This window comes from Rana temporaria, chromosome 6 (genome assembly GCF_905171775.1).
Source record: "Rana temporaria chromosome 6, aRanTem1.1, whole genome shotgun sequence".
NCBI classification, from domain to species: domain Eukaryota; kingdom Metazoa; phylum Chordata; class Amphibia; order Anura; family Ranidae; genus Rana; species Rana temporaria.
Genome location: NC_053494.1, coordinates 200,170,998 through 200,191,180, shown reverse-complemented (window position 1 = coordinate 200,191,180; position 20,183 = coordinate 200,170,998).

Genomic DNA, 20,183 nt, shown 5'->3' with positions numbered 1-20,183 from the left:
AGGCCTGATTCACACAGTCTCCTCTTACCAGTTCTAGAGATGTGTCTGCTGCAAAAGGTGGAAGAACCTAGTTTTGATGCCTTCAGTGTGAATCTACAATTTTCATAGTCCTGAAAATAAAGAAAACTCTTTGATTGAGAAGGTGTGTCCAAACTTCTGGTCTGTACTGTATATATATTTTTCTTTATTTCTTATTTTTTTTGTAAAGGCGGCAGCACCCCCCCCCCCCCCCCCCCGGTTCTCTGCTCCAGGGGGCCCATGCCTTAAGCTGTGTAAGGGGTAGAGTTGCCACCTTTTCTTCAAGCCAAACCCGAACACTTTAGCGGCACAGGGCACATTTTTTTTTCGTAGTATACACAATAGGATTATAAAAGACCTGGGGCACCTTTGGGTGCCTCAAGGAGAGTGGTAATGCAGCGCGCTGCGGCAAACAGTGGGTGTGGCCAAACTGCTCTTGCTGACATCATGGCTCCCCCTCAGTGATGCCAAACCTGCCCCCAGACAGTGGCCCGCATCTCCCGAATGGCAACAGATTTTTGTGTGACTACCTCAGTTACTTGGGGAGCCACAGCCCAGTCTAAATAATGTGTCCGGGTTTCAGGCAGACTGAAACCCGGACACAAGATCCCAAACCCGAACTGTCCGGGTGATTCCTGGACAGGTGGCAACCCTAGTAAGGGGCCCCAAAATTCCTGATGGCGGCCCTGCGCATACCTCCCAACACGCACGGATTCTGCGGGACTTTCCCGCACAGACAGCTTCTTCCCGCAGTCCCGCGAAAGGGTTAATTTTTTTCGGACATATCAGGGGCAGATTTACAAAAAAACACAGATTTTTACATACTGTCCCTGGTTTTACTGAGCCTGGCAACCCTGATGGGGCACCCTAGTGGCATAGAGCCCTCGGGCAGTGCCGAGTGACTCAATGGTCAGTCCGCCCCTGCTTGGAGCGCTTTCTTTTCATTCATCTGTGCAGCTGACGTTACAGAGAAAGGGACTGATCAATATATGTCCACTTTCGAACGGGGGAAGGGGGCCCTGTCATGTAGGCTGTATGGAGCCCCCGTGATTTCTAACAGGAGCCCTGGATCTATGACAAAACTGGGCCGACGGTGCATGTTGGAGCTGGTGGTCTGGTATATGGAAGGACCACATTTTTTTTTTTTTTTTTTTTTTTTTTTCTCTCATGTTTTAGTGTAGCTGGCAACATTGTAGATGAGAATTGTAGCGGCTACAGACCTTCCTGTTCATTTCTTTCTGGCAATTTTGTATCTGTCTACAGAGGATTACCAATGCATCCGACTACAATATTTCTCTATACAGCTACAAGTTGCTTGTGTTATCCAAGGCAGCTGCACATGAACATGAAGCTGCAGAGTCAATTGCTCAGTGATTGAGCTACAAATGACTTGGTATTTCTGTAACGGAGATATCATTGACTGCAATTCAATTATTGTTGGCAACAAGACACCAGGGCCCATGGGCATGGCTAAGAATCGGGGTTTTAGCAAAGGGGACCCTCTGGGATTTGTGATTGCATAAGCGCTCCTCATTCACACGAACAGTTGAGGGGTGACAAAGTCCTGCAGTTGAGCCATATTTTATATTGCCCTCCCCCAACTCCTGCTCTTTTAGATGCAGAAAGATTTATACCCCAGTTGCTAAAGTGCATATTGGGCCACTTGGTAACCCCACCACCAAGGGGTTAAAGCAGGCGATACCTGCCTCCTTACTGCCTGTAGGGCAGGGCTTTCACACTGAGGCGATGCGCTGGCGGGAGAGAAAAAAATTCCTGCCAGCAGCATCCTTGGAGCGGTGAGAGGAGCGGCGTGTATATACCGCACCTTCACCGCTCCTTCCCATTTAAAACAATGGGAAACCGTGGCAATACTGCCCGCAATGCGCCTCTGCAGAGGTATTAACCCTTTATCGTCCGCTAGCGGGGGTTAATACCGCACCGCTAGCGGCCGAATCCCGCGGCAAATCCGACGGTATAGCGCCGCTATTTTTAGCACCGCTATACCGCCACCGCGCCTCCCGCCTCAGTGTGAAAGGGGCCTATGGCTGATGTTGGGTGAGTAAAGTGCAAAAAATGGTCACTTACCTTTCCTAATAGAGTGGCTTCCATCCTTGCCACACCAGAAAGTTGTCACTCACTTAGACCAGAAAATGGGGGGGGGGGGGGCGGCGGCGCAGCCTGTCCTTTTGTACCTCCTAATATCTGTATTCTTATGCAGGGTCGTTTGAAGGAATTTGGGAGCCCCAAGCAAAATGGGGCCCCCAAGCACCCCCCCTGCATGCAAAGCCACCGTTAACGCTACACTAATTTTTTTTTTTTCTATTACCTCCCGTTCTTCCCTGTAGGCTGCCGCTGTAGCGTGGCTGAGCTCCTCTTCCCCCTGCCTCTTCCCCAGTCCCCTATCAGATAGTGCCGAGTACCGCGCGTGGTACAGGAGATTCAGTTTCCTGTCTTCCCGGCCGGACTGAAAGGAAGTGAGCGCTCAGTGTGCACTTCCTGTCAGTCCTGCCGGGAACAGGAAACTGAATCTCCTGTACCACGTGTGGTACCCGGTCAGACTGACAGGACTCCAGGTGGAATGAAGAGGAGCTCGGCCACGCTACAGCCTGGGAAGGGGAAGCTGGGGGCCCCAGGCCAGCTCGGGGCCCCAAGCAATTGTTTGTTTTGCCTGTCCTGTAGCGACGGGCCTGTTCTTATGTGGAATATCTCTGAAATGATGTGAGATCTAATGTTAAAACCACTTGATCTTACCGGATCTAACGAATATCTATTAGCCTGAATGATTTTTGGCCAAAAAATGTGGTAAGGGGCGGCCAACCCCCCTCCTCAATCACTTAAAGCGGTTGTAAACCCGCATTGACTTTTTTTTTTTTTACACCTGCAAGGCAAAAGCCATAATGAGCTAGTATGCACCGCATATTGGCTCATTATGAAATCCTTACCTCGGAACGAGGTAGGGAACTTACCTGGTCCACGCCGAGCCGAGCGTGTCTTTCGGGTATCGCCGCTCCAGCACTGTGATTGGCTAGAGCGGCGATGACGTCACTCCCACGCATGGGCGCGGGAGATTTCCTTTCCAGCATGGGTCTGCGGGGCCGGCCCTTCAGCCGAGGATCCCCCCTGCGCATGCGCCACTGCAATCAGCAGCGCATTGCGAGGGGAATATCTCCTAAACCGTACAGGTTTAGGAAATATTCTTTATACCTACAGGTAAGCCTTATTATAGGCTTACCTGTAGGCAAAAGTCAAAAAAGTGGGTTTACAACCACTTTAATAAGTCTCTCTAATTATGTGAGATCTAACGTTAAAACCACTTGATCATCCGGATCTAGCAAATCGCTTCCAAAATGGCTAAGTGTTTGGTAAATTTTTTGATAAGGGGGGGCTAAGCCCCCCCAGCAAATAACTGTTAATATTGCTTCTTCTGTGCTTCTTTTGTGTGAGATCTAACACAAACAACGGTTAATCTAACCTGATCTAACAACATGCATAATATTTTTTCAAAAATTTAGATATGGGGGGGAGGGGGGCCTAACCCGGCAGAGGTGAGAACCTGCAATGTACCAGGCCAGCAAGAGAAGGAAGGAGTTCCCTCACCGGCTGTAGAATTGCCCACCTGAGTTGGCCCTAGGATCCTTCCTGTTTAATTTTTGGCCCCTTCCCACACACTTGGCCCACATCTCGTTTTTACTTTAACAACCTCTATAGATTGCTGTATCTGTGCGCCCCGTAATAAGCGCAGGTTGTCCCTCTGGTATGTATAAATTTAGAATGTTTGGAAGGCTTGTGGCCAGGCAGGATGATGGCAGCTGCTAGGAAAGCTGTAATAATACGTCTTTCTATAGCACAGTAATTACATTTCAGAGACCCGCTAACCCAATATAGACCCAGCTGGTCACCTTTAAAACAAGACAAGATGGGGAAGAGTCATCAATCTCCGTCATGCAAGTGTAACGGTAATGTAGAGTTTCTCCCCTGACGGGACCGGGAGCTGTGTGTTTACACACACAGCTCCCGGTTCTGGCTCTGTAACAAGCGATAGCAGGTGCCCGGCCGCGATCGCGCCGGGCGCGCGCGTCGGGATCAGGGACGAGCGCGCCCCTTTTGGCTGCTGGGAGGTATGACGTATAGCTACGTGATCTCGCCCAGCAGAGCCGACCTGCCGCCGTATAACTTCGGCGGCTGGTCGGCAAGCAGTTAAAGGGGTTGTAAAGGTTTGTTTTTTTATTTTCTAAATAGGTTCCTTTTAAGCCAGTGCATTGTTGGTTCACTTACCTTTTCCTTCTAAATGTTTGTTCTCTTTGTCTGCATTTCTCACTTCCTGTTCCTCCTCAGTAAGCTGTTCTGGCTGAATAACCCCCAGCCAGATGATGGGGACAAGCTTACTGAGGAGAAAGAAGAAGTGAGAAATTCAGACAAAGAAAAAAAACATAGGGCCAGATTCATGTACAATTCCGGCGGGGTAACGTATCCCATTTACGTTACACCGCCGCAAGTTTTCAGCGCAAGTGCTTGATTCACAAAGCACTTGCCTGTAAACTTGCGGCGGCGTAGCGTAAATCCGTCCGGCGCAAGCCCGCCTTATTCAAATGGGGCGTGTATCATTTAAATTAGGCGCCGAACGTACTGCGCATGCTCCGTTTTGTAATTTTCCGCCGTGCTTTGCGCGAAATGACGTTGCACCGACGTAATTTTTTGAACGGCGACGTGCGTTACGTCCTTTCCTATTCTCGGACGACTTACACAAAAAAAAAAAATGCAAAATTCGACGCGGGAACGACGGCCATACTTTAACATGGCTGGTCTAAATATAAGCCATGAAATAGCAGCCGTAACTTTACGACAGGAAAAGCCGACTAGCGACGACGTAAGAGAATGCGACGAGCGCGCGTAGCTATGTGGATCGCGGTAAACAGCTAATTGGCATACCCGACGCGGAAAACGACGCAAACTCCACCCAGCGGGCGCCGAAGTATTACACCTACGATCCAAAAGCGTACAAAGCCGTACGCCTGTCGGATCGAAGCCAGAAGCCGTCGTATCTTGGTTTGAGAATTCAAACTAAAGATACGACGCGGCAAATTTGAAAATACGCCGGAGTATCAGTAGATACGCCGGCGTATTTCGACTGTGAATCTGGCCCATAGAATCCACAGATTGCGTTTAGTAGCTGTGCTTTAGCATATGTGGGGTTAAGCCGTACATATTATGGAGATCTGCGCATTACAAGTTTCTGATTAGCATTTATGTCGGTGAATGACTATCTTTCTCATCCATCTGCCTGCTCCTCCCCCCCAGTAAATTGCACCTTTCCACTTGTACTAATATAGACTTGCATTCCTCCATCTGCCTGGAAGAGTTAATGGTGTGACATTGGGACTGTCCCAGGGGACCACATCCTGTGTCTCTGGTACAGTCCTCCCAGGGAATATTCCCCCCCCCCTTTTTTTTTTTTTTACCCATCTCTGTCCCCCCTCCCCCAGGCTTTCTCTTCCATTAGCGGAGTCCTGCCAACCAGCTCATCTATTATTCATACAGTGTTTTGGTATGAAAGCAGCAAACGTATTATGGCTGCGCAGTCCTGCTGTCTCGCTGCCCTTTGCACGTTGTCGCGCTGAAATTTTCTATTGGAGGATACTGTCAGTGCTGCTTTCAGCTCATCGGAAATTAATCTTGGGCCAAACGGCAGTAATGTTGTGTTTGGTTTTTTGGCTTTTGAAAACTGGCGCAGCGGTTTTTGGAATTTTGATGATGCTCGAAGGGACCCTGTATCTAGACCAGCCTTTCCCAACCTTTTTATATCAAGGGGGGCCCTTGAAATAATTTTCAGGTGTCATTTCTCAGGTGCCCCTTAGGTTGATGGTCAGAATGTCACAGCTAAAAACAACATTGGTATCGTGCTTTGCTCTGTCATTGCCTAGGCAGGCGCCATCAGATGAGGTCAGTTGGCACAATTCAAGGAAACCCCTCGCAACCTCTGAAGGAACCCTAGGGCTTCACTGAACCCCGGTTAAGAATGGCTGCTCTAAGACCATTCATCTTAATCAAAATCTTCCCATAGGATAAAATATACCTGTAAAATCCTTCCTTGTGCAGACTTCCAAGATCCCTAAGACACCTGTTGGGTGCCACCATCTTGGGTATGATGTCAGTAGACTCTCATAGCTGTCACTCAAGTGACATTCTATAACAGTGGTCTCCAAGCTGCAGCCCTTTGCCTTCTTTTCTATCTGGCTCTTGAGGTACTATTTCTCCTCCTGACACCATCCTTTTTTTCTTATCTGAGCCCATCTGTTCCAGCGATGTGCATTAGTGCAAAGGTTCCCACCGCTGTCTCTCTCCTCCATTGGACAGATTGATAGCCTGGTTCCCTACTGCGCATGTGTGAGTCGCGCTGCATGTCCTCACTGGTCCCTGCTGTCTTCTAGGACCTATGTGTCTCCCAGAAGACAGCGGGGAGGGACGGAAGAGGAGCTGTACATGGCGTAGATCGCCGCGGAGCCTGCGGAAATCTACCGTATTTATTGCGGTATAACACGCTCCCGCGTATACCGCGCACCCCTAAAGTGGCCCCCAATCCTGTGGAAATTTTTTTTTTTTTTTGTACTTACAGTTTTGGTGTCTTGCGTGGCGTCCATCGGCGGCCTCGTCGGGTCCGGCGTCCTTCTGCGGCTTCGGGTGTCCTCTTCGGCAGGTCCGGCGTCCTTCTGCGGCTTCGGGTGTCCTTCTGCGGCAGGTCCGGTGTCCTCTTCGGCGGGGTCCGGCGTCCTCGCGTCCTCCCCGCTCGTTTCCCGCGCCGAGTTTGAATACTGCGCTGACATATACAGAGCGCAGTACACTCGTGTATTGTCGGCAATGCTCGGCTACCCGCGCTGACGTCCTGTACGTCCAGGACGTGAGCGCGGAAGGAGCCGAGACTGGCCGACTATACCCGAGTGTACTGCGCAGTATTCAAAACTCGGCGCGGGTATCGGCGTATACCGCGCACCCATGATTTTGCCCTGATTTTCAGGGCAAAAAAGTGTGCGGTATACGCCGATAAATACGGTATTTTGACGGAAGATGGGGGGGAAAAATGCCTGTATTAGACAGGTATCTGCTCACTCCTCCCCCCTAAAAGGTGCCAATTGGGACACCGGAGGTCAGGGCTATCTTTAACACAGGGCAAAAGGGGCAGCTGCTCCGGGCCCAGTCATTGTTGTGGGGTCCAAAGCAGCTGCACTTTGAGTCTACACTGCCTGCAAATAGTTGATAAGTGGATTTGGAAGGCCCAAGAAAATGTTTACCCAGGGTCCAATCCATATTAAAGATGGACCTGCCGCAGGTAATCGCTGGCAGTCACAGATGGTTGCAGTCACGGTCAGCCCATGTTATGCAAGGACAGGCTGATGGCAGCTGCAACTCTTCGCTCTCACCTGCCATTCCAGAGGAGGGAATCCACAGATTATTTCCTCTGGGTGTGGTAAAGGAGTTGTAAAGGGAAAAAAATGTGTTTGCTCAAATGACGGTTTACAGGGCATAGAGACATACTAGTTAAAGCGGGGGGTTCACCCTTAGAGGGCACTTTTCCCCCTTAGATTCCTGCTCGTTCGGTCTAGGGGAATCGGCTATTTGTATTAAAATATGTGCAGTACTTACCCGTTTTCGAGCTGCATCTTCTTCCGTCGCTTCCGGGTATGGGCTTCGGGAATGGGCGTTCCTTCTTGATTGACAGTCTTCAGAGAGGCTTCCGACGGTCGCATCCATCGCGTCACGATTTTCCGAAAGAAGGCCGAACGTCGGTGCGCAAGGCGCAGTATAGAGCCCTGCACCGACGGTTGGCCTTCTTTCGGCTACTAGTGACGCGATGGATGCGACCGCCGGACGCCTCCTCGGAAGAATGTCAATCTAGAAGGAACGCCCGCTCCCCGAAGACCCATACCCGGAAGCGCGGGGAAGAGATGCAGCTCAAAACGGGTAAGTACGGCTCATATTTTAATACAAATAGCCGATTCCCCTAGACAGAACGAGCAGGAATCTAGGGGAAGAAAATTTTTTTTTTAGAAATGGGTGTGAACTCCCGCATTAACTGATTCTTTTAAAAACAATTAAAAAATAGAACAAAAACAATCCATATTATGTACCGTTTCAGTTTCGGTTGTTCCTGATTATCCTGCCTCTGTGCCTGTATAGAGCCATAGAGAAGTGAGGGTTTGAAAACCAAACTAGAATTACCAGTACTCGTGGTCCAAAGGAAACAGACAACCAGGAAGTGTCCAGAACAGAGCAGAATTGCAGCAACATCAGAGCAAAAACGAACAATGAGGACATGAAACCAGGACTGGCACAGTAAGGTAAAGGAAGCTATTTAGCTAAAAGAAAAGTTTCCTTTTAATGGCCTATGTGAATGGATCTTAAGAGTGGGCTATTGAGTCGCTGATGTTGCTCTGTGTTTATAAAAATGTTACTTGCCTGGCTTTCATACTAAATTAATGGTCATGCTGTCAGTCACTGGCCTGGAGCAACCGGCTCACACCGATATACGTCGGCAGAATGGCACGGCTGGGCAAAGTGACGCATATTTACGTCGATTCGAATTTCCCGCGCCCGCACCCCTGCTGCGAGCTCTGTGCCTGTGGGACTCGTAGACTCTATGTCCGCCGGTGTCCCTTGATCGGGTCACAGAGCTGCAGAACGCGGAGAGGCCAGTGTAAACAAGGCATCTACCCGTTCTGCGTAGTGACACAGCACTGATCGTCCGCTCCCTCTCATCGGGAGCTCAGCGATCAGTGACGTGTCACTGGTAGCCACACTGGTAGCCACGCCCCCTAACAGTTAGAATCACTCACTAGGATACACTTTACTCCTTCCTCGCCCTAATGGTTACCCCTTCACTGGCCAGTCCCATTTTCACAGTAATCGGTGCATTTTTTTTTAGAATTGAACGCTTGTAAAAAATGTGAATGGTCCCAAACATAGTGTGAAACAACGTCGTCATATATGGTCTGCCCTAATGTCGCCGTCCCGATAAAAATTGCTGATTACCACCATTACTAGTAAAAAAAAAAAAAAAAAACATGAATAAAAAAATGCCATGCAACTAATCCACTATTTTGTCGACGGCTATAACTTTTTTGTCCCAAACCACTTCAAATGCTTAATTTCGATATTTTTTTATATCATATATATACTTATTTTTTTTTGGGGGGGGGAAATTTCTATAAGTAAAAAGTTAATATTACTTCTTTTTTTTTTTTTTTTTTTTTAATTGCCGCTCTATTTTTGTTTATAGCGCAAAAAATGCAAAACCGCAGAGGTGATCAGATACCACCAAAAGAAAGCTCCTTTTGTGGAGAAAAAAGGACATAATTTTTTTTTATTTTTTTTTGGAGCCACGTCACACAACCGCGCATGTGTCAGTTAAATCGACTTGGTTCAGAATCGCAAAAAGTGACCCGGTCATTTGGCAGCCAAATGGTTCGGGGCTGAAGTGGATATAGACCAGGGCCCAGATTCACAAAGGAGTTACGACGACGTATCTCCAAATGCGCCGTCGTAACTCTGAGTGTGAGGCGTTGCATCTCTGCGCCTGATTCATAGAATCAGATACGCCTCACTGTTGCCTAGATACGAGCGGCGTAAGTCTCCTACGCGTCGTATCTTGGTGTGCATATTTACGCTGGCCGCTAGGGGCGCTTCCGTAGATTTACGCGTAAAATTCGCAAATGAGCTAGATACGCCGATTCAGAAACGTACGTGTGCCCGGCGCATTGATTTACGTTGTTTACATAAGGCTTTTTTCAGCGTAAAGTTACCCCTGCTAATATGAGGCGTAGCCAATGTTAAGTATGGACGTCGGGACAGCGTTGAATTTTGCGTTGTTTACGTTGTTTGCGTAAGTTGTAAGTGAATAGGGCTGTGTGTAAGTTACGTTCACGTCTAAAGCATTGACTATTTGCGGTGTAATTTGGAGCATGCGCACTGGGATACTTTCACGAACGGCGCATGCGCCGTTCGTTAGGGGCATCAATTACGTGGGGTCACGAGTCATTCACATACAACACGCCCACTACCAGCCTACTTTGGATTAGGCGGGCTTACGCCGGCCCAATCCGACGGTCGCATCCATCGCGTCACGATTTTCCGAAAGTAGCCGAACGTCGGTGCGCAGGCGCAGTATAGAGCCTTCTTTCGGCTACTCGTGACGCGATGGATGCGACCGTCGGAAGCCTGTCAATCAAGAAGGAACGCGCAGTCCCGAAGACCCATACCCGGAAGCGGCGGAGAAGATCGCTCTCTACAACGGTAAGTACTGCTCGGATTTTAAAACAACTAGCCGATTCCCCTAGACTAAATGAGCATCCATCTAAGGGTAAAAAAACATTTATGGGTGAACTCCCGCTTTAATGTATCGGTAAAAACAGAAGGACGGGTTCTCTTTCACACAAGGTGGAACATTTTGACTCGGACGCATTTTGGAATCCTCTAGCAGTGGTTCTCAACCTGGGGGTCGGGACCCCCTTGGGGGTCAAATGACAATTTGCCAGGGGTCACCAAATCCTGGGCTGTTCCTGAAGCCCGCAGCACTCACAGCCTTTTCGCAGATGCCCAGCAGGGCAGTTCCTGGAGCCTGTGGCCGCCCATTCAGTTCATAACATGGCTGTGGGGCAGAGACTAGAGGTCAGCTGACTGGTGAGGAATGTGAAGTGGGAGGGGCTGGAGAAGACCCTATCTTCTGATTTCACCATAGGGGTCACTGCTGCGAGACACTACAGAGCTGGAGACACAGTGGGTAACACTACCTGTGATTAGAGTTGCCATTTAAGACTACCTGAACCAACCACTTACCCATATCTATGTCCTAGTCTCCCCCCTTTCCATAAATAAAAACTCCACACATATTATCCTTGAATGGACGTAGGGGTCGGCCACAGCTTTATTTGTTAAAACATAAACAACATCTGTTTAACCTTAATACCATCTTATGGTAAATTACCAAGGGGGGGGGGAAGCAACCAGCCAGCCGCCGGCCTAAACCGACGGGCATAAAAGCCTTCCCCCTTTTCCTTTATTATTATTACCGCCAGCTGTGACTTAACAATAAATATCTCACTTAGACACGATAACAAGGCCTGTAAAACCAAAGCCATAAAACGTAAACCGTACGGGATAACCACCGTCATAACACCACCGTAACATTTGTTACTCGCACATTTCCATATTTTTTTTTTTTTTTTAACAATATATATCCTTTTATTTCCTTTGTTTTTTTTTTTTTTTTTTAAACCACCTAAGCTGTTGGATAAAACGGGAAAAAACCAGGGGAGGGAGGGCGGGAATCTCACTTGCTGGGGGCTGCTGCAGGTAAGAGGAAGAAGGTGGGAGGGAAATCCCCCCTTAAAGCCTTGGTCACATGCTCCCCAAAACCCACCCCCTCGTTCTTGTTTAATTGGTCCTGTCTGCCTTGTAAAACCCACCCTCCCAGAGGGAGGGAGGGAGGGGGGAACTAAAGGGGAGAGACATTTAACCCTTTCCTGGACTGTCCCATTACCTCAGGCAGTCCGTGGCACCTAGCCCTACTTGGGCCGGTGCCCACCAGACTACCTGAACCAACCACTTACCCATATCTATGTCCTAGTCTCCCCCCTTTCCATAAATAAAAACTCCACACATATTATCCTTGAATGGACGTAGGGGTCGGCCACAGCTTTATTTGTTAAAACATAAACAACATCTGTTTAACCTTAATACCATCTTATGGTAAATTACCAAGGGGGGGGGAAGCAACCAGCCAGCCGCCGGCCTAAACCGACGGGCATAAAAGCCTTCCCCCTTTTCCTTTATTATTATTACCGCCACAGGAGGAGCACAGCCCCTCAAACTGGGCTCCGACCCCCACCCAAAATATAAAGGGCCTGTTCTATGCCGTCCTGAAGACCAGACAAAAAGATATCGAGCCCGATATCGTTAAGATGGACTCCATCCTGACCCATGAGCCGCCTGTTGTCCCCTTCCAGCTGCCTGTGCCTCACCACTACCCCTGATCTGGCCCTGACGTACCGGGACATGCGTGCGTTAATTGTCCTACGAGCCCTCTCAATTGCTGCCGCATCCCTATCCTCCTGCCAGGTGACCCGAGGGATAATTTCAGACCAGACCAACATCATTTCTGAAAAAAAAAAACCATCCGTTCCAAATCCATTCTCATCAGGGTAATGATTTCCGGAACCCGCAGGGAGCGAATGTCGTTCCCCCCTGCATGGATAACCAACACCACCGGCGTCCGAGACACGCCGCCAATTTGAATTGCTTCCATCAGTATCCGCGACCAGGGGAGACCCCCAATACCTCTCCAATGAACCTGCACCGGAAATCCCAGGGACCTGCCGCCCGGCCGACAAATGGCCCTCTGCGTGGCCCGATGGATATAAAATGGCCCAGAATGTGCACCACCGGCGCACCAGGACCTGAAAAAGGGGAAAAAACATTATAACAACAATTCCGGGCGAACATAGCCTGCATAGCACCCCGACTTCCACCTACCAATTCTTTGAATGTCACCCATCCCAATCCGGCCCTTGCCGCTTCCGTAGCCGCGCCAATTCTGAACGAATGTGTGCCAAAATCGCTCGCTGAAAACCCCGCAGCCACAAGGCAGCGTTTGAAAACCGCACTGAACTGGTGCCGCGTAAAGGGGGGGGGGGCCCCAGAAGCATGCACCAAAAATTTTTCCCAACAGGACTCACCTTCAGGAACTCCGTTACCATGGCAACTGGACAGAGCGTCCCCCCCACCGCCCCAAGGCGTAGCCAAGAACCTTTCCCAAGCTGGTCTGTTTTGGACTTTCTCCCCGACTTGTACCACCCCGTTAGACAGTAGGACGTCATCCCTAAAAAGGCCCCGGGACCAGTAGCCGAGGACGCCACCAGTTCGCTTACCCGTAACGCTCCGAAAAAAGCCAAGCAAAACGCCGTAGAAAAAGGAGCCCCTCGTAAGGAGAGGAACATACCGTAAACGTTGCCCCGACAAGAGAATTCAGCAAGGCAAAGGAAATTGGACGCCTACCGTCCCTTTTCCCGTGCACCTTCCGCCAACCCTTTAAAGCTTGCAAGACACTGAAATGTTTTGTGCAATCCTGTCAACCGCGAAGCTTTAGGTGAAATTTTTTTTTTTTTTTTTTTATCCTTGAACCAACTCCCCCCATGCGGCGTTGAGCCACCGCAGCGGAACATCCAGAAAGCTCCAAACACAAGAGACAATCCACCGTACCTGAAAACGGACCCTCCCACAGGAAGCCACGTCCCTGTCACCCGCCACCCCCGACCAGGCATTCCATGCCTTACCATGATTGGACCAGGTAGCCGGAGTCACCGAAGCAGCAATGAGGGGCATCAAATTCCCGACACCAGGGTCCACAGGGATCTCGGGCAAGGCAGACCGTCCTGATCCGCCCCCGGGCAAACATTCCGAAACTCCTGGAAACGAAAACGAGACAGTAAGTCAGCGATAACGTTATCTACACCGGGAACATGACGAGACCTGAACCAGATATTATATTCCAGACACCTGAGTACCAGGTGACGGAGCAGGGCCAAAACCGGCAGCGAAGAGGAAGACAGACCATTGATGCAATGCACTACACTGCTATTGTCGGTCCAGAAGCAGACCTTCTTGTCCCTGAGCTGCTCCCCCCAAAGTTCAACCGCCACCACGATGGGAAAAAGCTCAAGGAGAGTCAGGTTGCGACATAAACCCTGCTCCTGCCACTCTAAAGGCCACGACTCTGCGCTCCAACTTGACCCGAGAATAGCGCCGTACCCAACCGAACCAGCCGCATCGGTGAAAAGAGACAATTCCTGATTGCCTACTTCGTCCGACAGGAAGCACGTGCACCCGTTGTATGTGCCCAAAAAACGCCGCCACACTGACAGGTCCGCTCTTAGTGAAGAAGTCAGTCGTATGCGATGCTCCGGCCTCTTGGCACCCCTGGTGGCCAGAGACAGCCGACGCGAAAAAACCCGACCCATTGGCATGATACGGCATGCAAAGACGAGGAGGCCCAACAGCGACTGCAATTGGCGCAGAGTAACTTTTTCAACCGTGCAAAACCCGTTAATCAAACCCAATAGCTTCTCGAGCTTGTCCGCCGGTAACCTAAAGACCATCTCGAGGGAATCGATTTCAATGCCCAGAAAAGACAGCCTGGTGGCTGGGCCCTCCGTTTTTTCAGCGGAAAGCGGAACCCCAAACCGGCTCATCAAAGCACAGAAAGAGTCAAGTAGAAAACGACACTGAGAGGATTCGGCCGGGGCAACTATCAGGAAGTCATGCAGATAGTGAATGATGGATCTACAACCCGTTGCACATCGCACCACCCATTCCAAAAATGAACTGAACATTTCGAAGTAGTGGCACGATATGGAACAGCCCACAGGCAAACAAGTGTCATAATAGAAGAGGCCATCCACGCAGCAACCCAGAAGGTGGTAACAATCCGGGTGCACCGGCAGCAACCTGAAAGCAGATTCAATGTCAGTTTTAGCCATCAGGGCACCTATGCCAGCCCGTCGGACCAACAATACAGCCTTATCAAAGGAGACATAGGAAACAGACGCCTCCTCTTTAGAGATGCCGTCGTTAACCGATGAACCCCTGGGATAAGATAAATGGTGGATTAACCGAAACTTACCGCTCTCCTTCTTGGGTACCACTCCCAAGGGAGAAACCCTCAGATTAGGAAACGGCGGGGATAAAAATGGACCCTCAATGCGACCCAAATTGACCTCCTTACTAACCTTGTCCCGCAGAAGCATCCGGGTAAAGAGTAGCCAATATCAAATTGCCAGACAGTTGGGGTGAATCTGAGGGAATGAAGGGGATAAGAAAACCATACAAAAAGCGATGCGCAACATTCTGCCTTGGATCTATTGGGTAACGGTCTAGCCAGGGGAGCATCTCTTCCACGCTCACCGGCGTCTTTCCCTTCAACAGGCCCTGCCAACCCTTTGCGCCGGTTTTGCTCCGCGGGGTGGCAGCGAACTGCTCCGTGGGCACCACCGCAAGAGGAACACTCGTGCTTAAACTTGCACAAGCCGTAGAACTTGCAATGACCCTCGTTAAAGAGCCAGCACGGTTCCGGGTCTCTTTGTGGCCGCTGCGCCCTGCTGGTTTGCTGAGGATGCAGCGGCCCCGCCAAGAAAGGGAGTCTGTCTCTGCGCCATCATAGCCGCAGCCAGACATCCGTCGCTTTGCAGCCCCCATCCCACCTCGGGTTGTAACGCCAAGAGCGCCTTCTGAACTCTTCGTCCATATTTCCACCAGGCGCTGCCGCCATGTGACTTGTAGGCATTGTAACTGAGTCCAAATAAACGAAGAGCTCCGAACAGCGTTCGGGGTGTTTTTTCCCCATAATACCCCCCAGCACAGCGAAAGCCTGCAGCCAGTTACCTATCGACCTGGCCACCAGGGGTCTACGCTCGAATGACCTTGTCAGTGTATGGCTTGCGCTCCCTATCAATGGTGTGCTGATCAGCTGAAACCAAAGAACCATATACTATGTACTTATTCTCCCATATCTTTTGTTTGATGTCTTCACTAACGTGCGCCCCTAGCGGGCTAATCCACAGAAAAAGGCTCTTGTGCACACCGGCCCTTGGCGGAGAGCGGGGTCCGTTTACCTCCGAAGGAGGCGAAAACCCACCCCCTGGGAGCCGGCTCCAGCTGCGTCAATAAAGCCCTTAAAAGCCGGTACCAAAGCATGCGCCCCACCCCGGCCCCCCAGATCCCTGCGAAGTCAAACTCACCGTTAACTGCCGAAGATGGAGGAGGAGGAGGGACCACTGGAGGTATGGCAGCTGACACCACCGAAGAATCGGATGCGGGAACGGGCGGAAGGAAAGCCGGAACTGAAGAGGGAGCCACCAAAACCGTCGTGGCCACGGGAGCCACAGAGGATGCTGGCACGCCGGACGGCTGGTCCGCGTGAGAAGGCCGCCTGGAGCGCCTCGATGAACCCTGTCTAGACCTAAGCCTGCCCTCGCGGTCCCTCGATCGGCTCCTGGAGGAACCACCAGATGAGGATGGTGACCCCCACCGGGAGGATCTGGATCTCCGGCAGTACCTGCTGTGACGCCTGGGGGATCTGTGGCGACGGCTTCTGCTGTACCGGCCGTGCCGCCCAGAGCTGCGCGACGAGGATCTGGAGTGTGACCGCATCTCCCGTCTACGGGACCGATCGCTCCTGTGACTCGCGGAACGGGGGGGGGGGTAGGGGGGAGCGGGGGTGTTCAGCCGAGGAGAGGGAGGCACTATGTCCGGATCTGGGCCTGCAGCTGAAGGTGCCTGGGGGGGGTTGTGAGCACATGGCCAGGATGGGACAGCACATCCACTGCTAAATCAGTGGAGGGAAGAGCTGCAGTGGAGGGGACAACTGCAGCAGGAGGGGTGGAGGGGGGGTCAGCAACTAAGCCAGCCTCCTCGCTACTCGAGGAGCTGGAACCACTCACCACAGCATTGCCCATGATGGAAAACAGGGAGGGGGACAGGCACACACTTTGTGCAGGCACCCGAGGATCAGAAGAGGAAGGGGGCGGGGCTACGGCGCCGCCGCGCGCAGGCCACGCCCCCTCGGGCGGAGGCCACGCCCCCTCCACCCGTTTTTCCCAAATCAGGTACAGCGGTGCCTCTGCGCCGCTGTAAAGCCTTGGGGGGACTGGGACTCAGCCTCACAGGCGGTCGGGTGGCCCTGCGAGGAGCCCGCCGACCCCTTACCTGATCATCCGCAGTCGGGCACGGCGAGGGGGACGGTCCAGGCATCCCCAGGTCGGCGGTGATGCGAGCCAGGAAGCCTCCATCGGACCGCACCCGCTCCCGGATCAAACCCAGCAGATCTTCAGCCATGACACAGCCAAGGAAGGTAGGTAATCTCACTTGCTGGGGGCTGCTGCAGGTAAGAGGAAGAAGGTGGGAGGGAAATCCCCCCTTAAAGCCTTGGTCACATGCTCCCCAAAACCCACCCCTCGTTCTTGTTTAATTGGTCCTGTCTGCCTTGTAAAACCCACCCTCCCAGAGGGAGGGAGGGAGGGGGGAACTAAAGGGGAGAGACATTTAACCCTTTCCTGGACTGTCCCATTACCTCAGGCAGTCCGTGGCACCTAGCCTACTTGGGCCGGTGCCCACCAAGTCCCTACTGCAGTTCTCAGGTCAGCAGGTGACCTTGATCAAGAGCACCCAAGTTGGCTGATCAGACCTCTCCGCCAGCACTGCCGCTCATCCCATCCCCCCAAGGAGTAAGAGAAGGCATACAAATAGAGAATACATAGAAGGGAGAGGGAGAGAATGAATAAGAGAAAGAACAGGAAAGACAGCTAGAGGGGGGGGGGGGAATTAAAAATTAATTAAAGGGGTTTTCCACCTTTTTTTTAAGTTTATTAAAAGTCAGCAGCTACAAAAAGTGTAGCTGCTGGCTTTTAATAAACAGACACTTACCTGCTCCACGGCTCCAGCGACGCGCCGGCCGGGGCTCCGCTCCTCGCCCCCCCTCCCCGGCCGGCGTCTTCATTCTTAGTGTGGGCAACCGGCAGTGACAGCTTTCGGCTACACGGCCGGGCACCCACTGCGCATGCGCGAGTGGCAGTGCGCTTGCGCGAGCGGCGCCGTCCGATTGGACAGGCGCTCCCTACAGGGAGGGGCTGTGAAAAGGCGATTAAAGTAATCGCCTTTCCAGCCCCTTGGCGGAAGGAGGAAGTGGGACAGGAAGTCCCCTTCTCCTGAAGCCCCCACTCCCCCCCCAAAAAAAATTACATGCCAAATGTGGCATTTAAGGGGGCAAGGAGTGGGTTAAGCGGAAGTTCCATTTTTAGGTGGAACTCCGCTTTAAGATGGAGAGATAAAAGGGAAAGAAAGAAGAACATAAAGAGAATGCAACATCCTAAAATTTACCAGGAGGGGTTTTAATATGGTACGAGTGAAAGGGACTCGGGGAGTCCTAAATGTCCAAGGGTTAGGGATGCTGACAACCCACGCTACGAAAATTCTACCGTTGGGGGTCCCAACGAATTTTATCAAGGGGTCACGGCACTAGAGAGATTGAGAACCACTGCCTTAGAGAATAGAAGATTGCATACAGCCCTCTGCGTTTCCTCAACACCCATCCTGCCTGTTCCTGGCTCTGCATGCTCATGGGATGATCCAGAGTCAGGCCAAGATCGGAATTCCCAGGGTTTAACCCTTCCAGCCCTGTCTGATGTTTAACAGGAATGTGGACATAGAATCAGCAGGAGGGCCTATTGCTGAGTCAGTGGAAGGAAATGGGGGGGGGGGGGGGGATCACTAAGTAAGATATTAATGAGGTCAGGACTCATGGGAAACGACTGTACATTATCCGTCTGGCCTGCCCATATCAAAGGAAGCTCTTCATGTTTAACATCCTAAAACCTCTTCTGTACCAGCAATAGTAAATTGCTATTTCCAAACCTCTCTGTAGAAATCCGTCCATCCGTATTGTGTTTTTGGCACATTGTCTAAATCGTGAACTTCCATGTTTGTGTAACAGTGGGGGGTTTCATCACCAATTCACCTTTGTAACTCCATGCTTGCTAAGAATGAAACTCTATTATATAAGGTTGTACGAGGATTGGAAAAGGTTGCACTTGTCCTGCGTTCCTGATTTCTGCCAACCACCCACAGCTGCCAGTGAGGAAAAACCAAGTTATGAGGTTTATTTATAAAAAAAAATGCTGTGCAAATGCCTCAGTGTTGGCACATCTGTTGCAAATAATGCCCATAGAGGGCCGGATTCAGAAAGAATCTTTAGGCGGGCGTAGCGTATCTCAGATACACTACGCCGCCGTAACTTAGAGTTCACAAAGAACTTGCGCTCTAAGTTGCGGCGGCGTAGTGTAAATGGGCCGGCGTAAGCCCGCCTAATTCAAATAGGCTGGTAGCGGGCGTGTTGTATGTTAATGACTCGTGACCCCACGTAAATGACGCGCTAAACGAACGGTGCATGCGCGCGCATGCTCAGTATCACGTCAAATTGTCTCCGTAATTTATGCCCGCTCAATGCTTAGTCGACGTGAACGTAACCTACGCACAGCCCCATTCACGGACGACTTACGCAAACGATGTAAAACGTGTAAAATTCTACGCTGTTCCGACGTCCATACTTAACATTGGCTGCGCCTCATATAGCAGAGTTAACTTTACGCCGGTCAGACGCCTTACGTAAACTACGTATATTGATACGCCGGGCGCAACTACGTTCGTGAATCGGCGTATCTTACTCCTTTGCATATTTTTTAATGGGAACGCCGAATGCGTCCAGCGTAACTATGCGACCACGATACGCCGGCGTAGGCAAGTTACGTCGGTCGGCTGAAGCCATGTTTTCAGGCGTATCTAGTTTTTGTGAATCGGCGTAAAGATGCGACGGCGCACATTTTAAATTACGGTGGCGTATCTCCTTTCTGAATCTGGCCCAATGTGTCTAATATGTGTATTTCTTATGATTGTCTGCTCCATCTAGTGGTCAAAATGTGGTCAGGTCAGGTAAATGCTGTATTGTGACCACTAGATGGAGCTGATGGTCATAGGAGGGAGAGGAGGGGAAGCTGTCAGCGCTGCGGGAAAGGGACACACAAGCAGCAGGGGGAATTGAATCTTACAGGACAGGTGATCAGTGTGGTGGGGTGCAGTTACTGGAACCGATCCCCCTGTGTGACTCCCCCTGCAGCAGCTGAAAACCAGTGGGGAGAGGAGGGAAATCCGTCAGCGTTGTAGGGGAAAGGCGCACACGGGGGACCCAGAAAGCGGAGGTAAGTGGACAAGAGGGAGTCATTGGGTGGGGGGGGTAGTATGTCCATTACTGGGAGGGGAGAAGCCTGCTTTCATCTGCTGCAGGGAGAGCCAAAGGAGATTGGTTCCAGTAATTGCCCACCCCTCCCTGCACCACCCCCCCCCCCCCTCCGTCCACAATTTCCTTCCTTCTGCTGTCAGCTGCCTGGGCCCTGTTAAACTAATGAGGCCCAGGCCCTGTTCAGGAGGGCTGGCTGTCCCCCTGGGTCGAATGTTCGGAATCTTGGGGCTCATTCACACCAGCCTGCCGTAAGTCAATGGAAATGGTATGAATGAAGCCTTCTGAAGACCAAGCTGGAACGGCCAGGGATGACCAGGTGCTCCCCATTATT